This window comes from Calliphora vicina, chromosome 4 (assembly GCF_958450345.1).
Source record: "Calliphora vicina chromosome 4, idCalVici1.1, whole genome shotgun sequence".
NCBI lineage: Eukaryota > Metazoa > Arthropoda > Insecta > Diptera > Calliphoridae > Calliphora > Calliphora vicina.
In genome coordinates, this window is record NC_088783.1 from 2,990,205 (window position 1) to 2,997,387 (window position 7,183).

The window sequence follows — 7,183 nt, forward strand, 5'->3', positions numbered from 1 at the left end:
TTTGTGTTACTTTTACGTTTGTTGTAGCATTCGCCGCAACAATCACAGGATAATTGACAGCTCAAACAGCATTAATCAGCTGTGCTATCAACACCACCTAGTATATAAATTCGCATTGAGAGAGAGCTTTTTATAATGTGTTCTCAAAAGAGCAACTCTCTCACGCGTACACAGAACCAGTGTTGCTATATGTTTTTTGAAGAAAACTTTTTATTTCTAAGTACATACTAAAATTACAAAACCCAATTCGTACATATATGAGATAATTTATGTGAATTTGGTGCTGGAGACACTTTCAATATATTCAAATCAATCTCCCCATTTCGTGAATGAATTTGGGGACTATCATTTTGAAATCATCGGTTCAACTTATTGATATCAATATTCCAAAAAAAATATTTTTTTAAAAATAAAACTTTTTGCGTCTCAAAAACCTTGCTAAAAAGGGAAAACTTAACATCTGGTAACACTGCACAGAACACATATTGTACAAAAACAACAACCACGTTGTTTGAGCACGTTGCTTTTGCGCTTATTTCATTTTTGTTGTTGTTTGTTGCTATTGTCAACAAATAATTGAGCAACGCAACCACTCCCAGCAAGGCGAATCTATAGAAGGTGACGACAGAACTACAACATGTACAAAAACAACAGGTACTTTGTTTTTGTTAAAAGATAGTCGAACTGTCAAAGTTGCCTGTTGTTGTTTTTGCTATTGGGTTTGTTGTATTTTTCGCCACAACAATCACAAGTGAATTGACAGTTCACTTGTCTAAACAATTCGCCTTGACTCCCATATTGTTATTCTATTTTTTTAGCCGTTTTAAACATGAAAGTAAATAACAAACATTTCAGAAAAAGCTTTTTGTTCGATTGTTGTGTTTAATTCTTTTAATACCCTTCATCATAAGTGGCATGGCTATATACATATGTATATGTAAGTTTGTCATTCCGTTTGCAATTTCTATAAAATTTTATGAAATTCAACAGATTATGTAAACGATTCTATATTTGATTTGCTGTTACGGTTCCATATGTGTTCTCCTATTTTAAGATTTACTTTTAATCTTATATACAGGGATGGAAAATTATATTTTTGTTCCGTATTAAAATAGTATTAAAAAATTACTTTCTTCATCACCAGAGTACTCAAAATTTTAATATTACTGTAGCTTTATGTTGTAAACAGTCGTCTGTTATCACAAAATTGTCTATAGAAAGTGCTGTTGAATACGAGATTTTCTATAGAAAATGCTGTTATAATAGACAAGATTTTTAAAGAAAATGCTGTTTTTCATACGATTTTCTATAGAAAATACTGTTATACACAACATGTCCAAAAAATATAGTTATACACAAGATTTTCTATAGAAAATTATTTTATTTTCTATAGAAAAATGTTACACTCAAGATTTTCAACAGAAAATATCGTTATACTTAAGATTTTCTACAGCAAATATTGTTATACACAAGATTGTTTATAGAAAATATTGGTCTACGCAAGACTTGCTATAGAAAATATTGTTCTACGCAAGATGTGCTATAGAAAATATTGTTCTACACAAGATTTTCTATAGAAAATATTGTTCTACACAAGATTTTCTATAGAAAATATTGTTCTACACAAGATTTTCTATAGAAAATATTGTTCTACACAAGATTTTCTATAGAAAATATTGTTCTACACAAGATTTTCTATAGAAAATATTGTTCTACACAAGATTTTCTATAGAAAATATTGTTCTACACAAGATTTTCTATAGAAAATATTGTTCTACACAAGATTTTCTATAGAAAATATTGTTCTACACAAGATTTTCTATAGAAAATATTGTTCTACACAAGATTTTCTATAGAAAATATTGTTCTACACAAGATTTTCTATAGAAAATATTGTTCTACACAAGATTTTCTATAGAAAATATTGTCCTACACTAGATTTTCTATAGAAAAAATCGTCATACACAAGATACTCAAGATTTTCTATAGAAAATATTGTTCTATACAAGATTTTCTATAGAAAATATCGTCATACTCAAGATTTTCTATAGCAAATATTGTTATACTCAAGATTTTCTACACAAAATATTTTCTATAGAAAATATTGTTCTACACAAGATTTTCGATAGAAAATATTGTTATAGACAAGATTTTCTACAGAAAATATTGTTATAGACAAGATTTTCTACAGAAAATATTGTTATAGACAAGATTTTCTACAGAAAATATTGTTATACACAAGATTTTCTATAGAAAATGTTCTACACAAGATTTTCTATAGAAAATATCGTCATACACAAGATTTTCTATAGAAAATATTGTTATAGACAAGATTTTCTATAGAAAATATTGTTATAGACAAGATTTTCTATAGAAAATATTGTTATAGACAAGATTTTCTATAGAAAATATTGTTATAGACAAGATTTTCTATAGAAAATATTGTTATAGACAAGATTTTCTATAGAAAATATTGTTATAGACAAGATTTTCTATAGAAAATATTGTTATAGACAAGATTTTCTATAGAAAATATTGTTATAGACAAGATTTTCTATAGAAAATATTGTTATAGACAAGATTTTCTATAGAAAATATTGTTATAGACAAGATTTTCTATAGAAAATATTGTTATAGACAAGATTTTCTATAGAAAATATTGTTATAGACAAGATTTTCTATAGAAAATATTGTTATAGACAAGATTTTCTATAGAAAATATTGTTATAGACAAGATTTTCTATAGAAAATATTGTTATAGACAAGATTTTCTATAGAAAATATTGTTATAGACAAGATTTTCTATAGAAAATATTGTTATAGACAAGATTTTCTATAGAAAATATTGTTATAGACAAGATTTTCTATAGAAAATATTGTTATAGACAAGATTTTCTATAGAAAATATTGTTATAGACAAGATTTTCTATAGAAAATATTGTTATAGACAAGATTTTCTATAGAAAATATTGTTATAGACAAGATTTTCTATAGAAAATATTGTTATAGACAAGATTTTCTATAGAAAATATTGTTATAGACAAGATTTTCTATAGAAAATATTGTTATAGACAAGATTTTCTATAGAAAATATTGTTATAGACAAGATTTTCTATAGAAAATATTGTTATAGACAAGATTTTCTATAGAAAATATTGTTATAGACAAGATTTTCTATAGAAAATATTGTTATAGACAAGATTTTCTATAGAAAATATTGTTATAGACAAGATTTTCTATAGAAAATATTGTTATAGACAAGATTTTCTATAGAAAATATTGTTATAGACAAGATTTTCTATAGAAAATATTGTTATAGACAAGATTTTCTATAGAAAATATTGTTATAGACAAGATTTTCTATAGAAAATATTGTTATAGACAAGATTTTCTATAGAAAATATTGTTATAGACAAGATTTTCTATAGAAAATATTGTTATAGACAAGATTTTCTACAGAAAATATTGTTATAGACAAGATTTTCTACAGAAAATATTGTTATACACAAGATTTTCTATAGAAAATGTTCTACACAAGATTTTCTATAGAAAATATCGTCATACACAAGATTTTCTATAGAAAATATTGTTATAGACAAGATTTTCTATAGAAAATATTGTTATAGACAAGATTTTCTATAGAAAATATTGTTATAGACAAGATTTTCTATAGAAAATATTGTTATAGACAAGATTTTCTATAGAAAATATTGTTATAGACAAGATTTTCTATAGAAAATATTGTTATAGACAAGATTTTCTATAGAAAATATTGTTATAGACAAGATTTTCTATAGAAAATATTGTTATAGACAAGATTTTCTATAGAAAATATTGTTATAGACAAGATTTTCTATAGAAAATATTGTTATAGACAAGATTTTCTATAGAAAATATTGTTATAGACAAGATTTTCTATAGAAAATATTGTTATAGACAAGATTTTCTATAGAAAATATTGTTATAGACAAGATTTTCTATAGAAAATATTGTTATAGACAAGATTTTCTATAGAAAATATTGTTATAGACAAGATTTTCTATAGAAAATATTGTTATAGACAAGATTTTCTATAGAAAATATTGTTATAGACAAGATTTTCTATAGAAAATATTGTTATAGACAAGATTTTCTATAGAAAATATTGTTATAGACAAGATTTTCTATAGAAAATATTGTTATAGACAAGATTTTCTATAGAAAATATTGTTATAGACAAGATTTTCTATAGAAAATATTGTTATAGACAAGATTTTCTATAGAAAATATTGTTATAGACAAGATTTTCTATAGAAAATATTGTTATAGACAAGATTTTCTATAGAAAATATTGTTATAGACAAGATTTTCTATAGAAAATATTGTTATAGACAAGATTTTCTATAGAAAATATTGTTATAGACAAGATTTTCTATAGAAAATATTGTTATAGACAAGATTTTCTATAGAAAATATTGTTATAGACAAGATTTTCTATAGAAAATATTGTTATAGACAAGATTTTCTATAGAAAATATTGTTATAGACAAGATTTTCTATAGAAAATATTGTTATAGACAAGATTTTCTATAGAAAATATTGTTATAGACAAGATTTTCTATAGAAAATATTGTTATAGACAAGATTTTCTATAGAAAATATTGTTATAGACAAGATTTTCTATAGAAAATATTGTTATAGACAAGATTTTCTATAGAAAATATTGTTATAGACAAGATTTTCTATAGAAAATATTGTTATAGACAAGATTTTCTATAGAAAATATTGTTATAGACAAGATTTTCTATAGAAAATATTGTTATAGACAAGATTTTCTATAGAAAATATTGTTATAGACAAGATTTTCTATAGAAAATATTGTTATAGACAAGATTTTCTATAGAAAATATTGTTATAGACAAGATTTTCTATAGAAAATATTGTTATAAACAAGATTTTCTATAGAAAATATTGTTATAGACAAGATTTTCTATAGAAAATATTGTTATAAACAAGATTTTCTATAGAAAATATTGTTATAAACAAGATTTTCTATAGAAAATATTGTTATACACAAGATTTTCTATAGAAAATGTTGTTCTACACAAGATTTTCTACAGCAAATGTTGTTCTACACAAGATTTTCTACAGCAAATGTTGTTCTACACAAGATTTTCTACAGCAAATGTTGTTCTACACAAGATTTTCTACAGCAAATGTTGTTCTACACAAGATTTTCTACAGCAAATGTTGTTCTACACAAGATTTTCTACAGCAAATGTTGTTCTACACAAGATTTTCTACAGCAAATGTTGTTCTACACAAGATTTTCTACAGCAAATGTTGTTCTACACAAGATTTTCTATAGAAAATGTTGTTCTACACAAGATTTTCTATAGAAAATGTTGTTCTACACAAGATTTTCTATAGAAAATGTTGTTCTACACAAGATTTTCTATAGAAAATGTTGTTCTACACAAGATTTTCTATAGAAAATGTTGTTCTACACAAGATTTTCTATAGAAAATGTTGTTCTACACAAGATTTTCTATAGAAAATGTTGTTCTACACAAGATTTTCTATAGAAAATGTTGTTCTACACAAGATTTTCTATAGAAAATGTTGTTCTACACAAGATTTTCTATAGAAAATGTTGTTCTACACAAGATTTTCTATAGAAAATGTTGTTCTACACAAGATTTTCTATAGAAAATGTTGTTCTACACAAGATTTTCTATAGAAAATGTTGTTCTACACAAGATTTTCTATAGAAAATGTTGTTCTACACAAGATTTTCTATAGAAAATGTTGTTCTACACAAGATTTTCTATAGAAAATGTTGTTCTACACAAGGTTTTCTATAGAAAATGTTGTTCTACACAAGATTTTCTATAGAAAATGTTGTTCTACACAAGATTTTTTATAGAAAATGTTGTTCTACACAAGATTTTCTATAGAAAATGTTGTTCTACACAAGATTTTCTATAGAAAATGTTGTTCTACACAAGATTTTCTATAGAAAATGTTGTTCTACACAAGATTTTCTATAGAAAATGTTGTTCTACACAAGATTTTCTATAGAAAATGTTGTTCTACACAAGATTTTCTATAGAAAATGTTGTTCTACACAAGATTTTCTATAGAAAATGTTGTTCTACACAAGATTTTCTATAGAAAATGTTGTTCTACACAAGATTTTCTATAGAAAATGTTGTTCTACACAAGATTTTCTATAGAAAATGTTGTTCTACACAAGATTTTCTATAGAAAATGTTGTTCTACACAAGATTTTCTACAGAAAATGTTGTTCTACACAAGATTTTCTATAGAAAATGTTGTTCTACACAAGATTTTCTATAGAAAATGTTGTTCTACACAAGATTTTCTATAGAAAATGTTGTTCTACACAAGATTTTCTATAGAAAATGTTGTTCTACACAAGATTTTCTATAGAAAATGTTGTTCTACACAAGATTTTCTATAGAAAATGTTGTTCTACACAAGATTTTCTATAGAAAATGTTGTTCTACACAAGATTTTCTATAGAAAATGTTGTTCTGCACAAGATTTTCTATAGAAAATGTTGTTCTGCACAAGATTTTCTACAGCAAATGTTGTTCTACACAAGATTTTCTACAGCAAATGTTATTCTACACAAGATTTTCTACAGCAAATGTTGTTCTACACAAGATTTTCTACAGCAAATGTTGTTCTACACAAGATTTTCTACAGAAAATGTTGTTCTATACAAGATTTTCTACAGAAAATGTTGTTCTACACACGATTTTCTACAGAAAATGTTGTTCTACACACGATTTTCTACAGAAAATGTTGTTCTTCACAAGATTTTCTACAGAAAATGTTGTTCTATACAAGATTTTCTACAGAAAATGTTGTTCTACACAAGATTTTCTACAGAAAATGTTGTTCTACACAAGATTTTCTACAGAAAATGTTGTTCTACACAAGATTTTCTACAGAAAATGTTGTTCTACACAAGATTTTCTTTTTTATACTCTGTTTATTCACTTGAGGTTAAAAAGGAAAAATTAGTCTTACTAACAATTGTTATATTATTTCAGTTGTTATACCATCATATTTGGGTGGAGGGTATTTAAGATTCGGCACGGCCGAATATAGTACTCTTACTTGTTATATTTCTAATTTATAGTGTGAATTTATGAACCTTTTACGGAAACACATC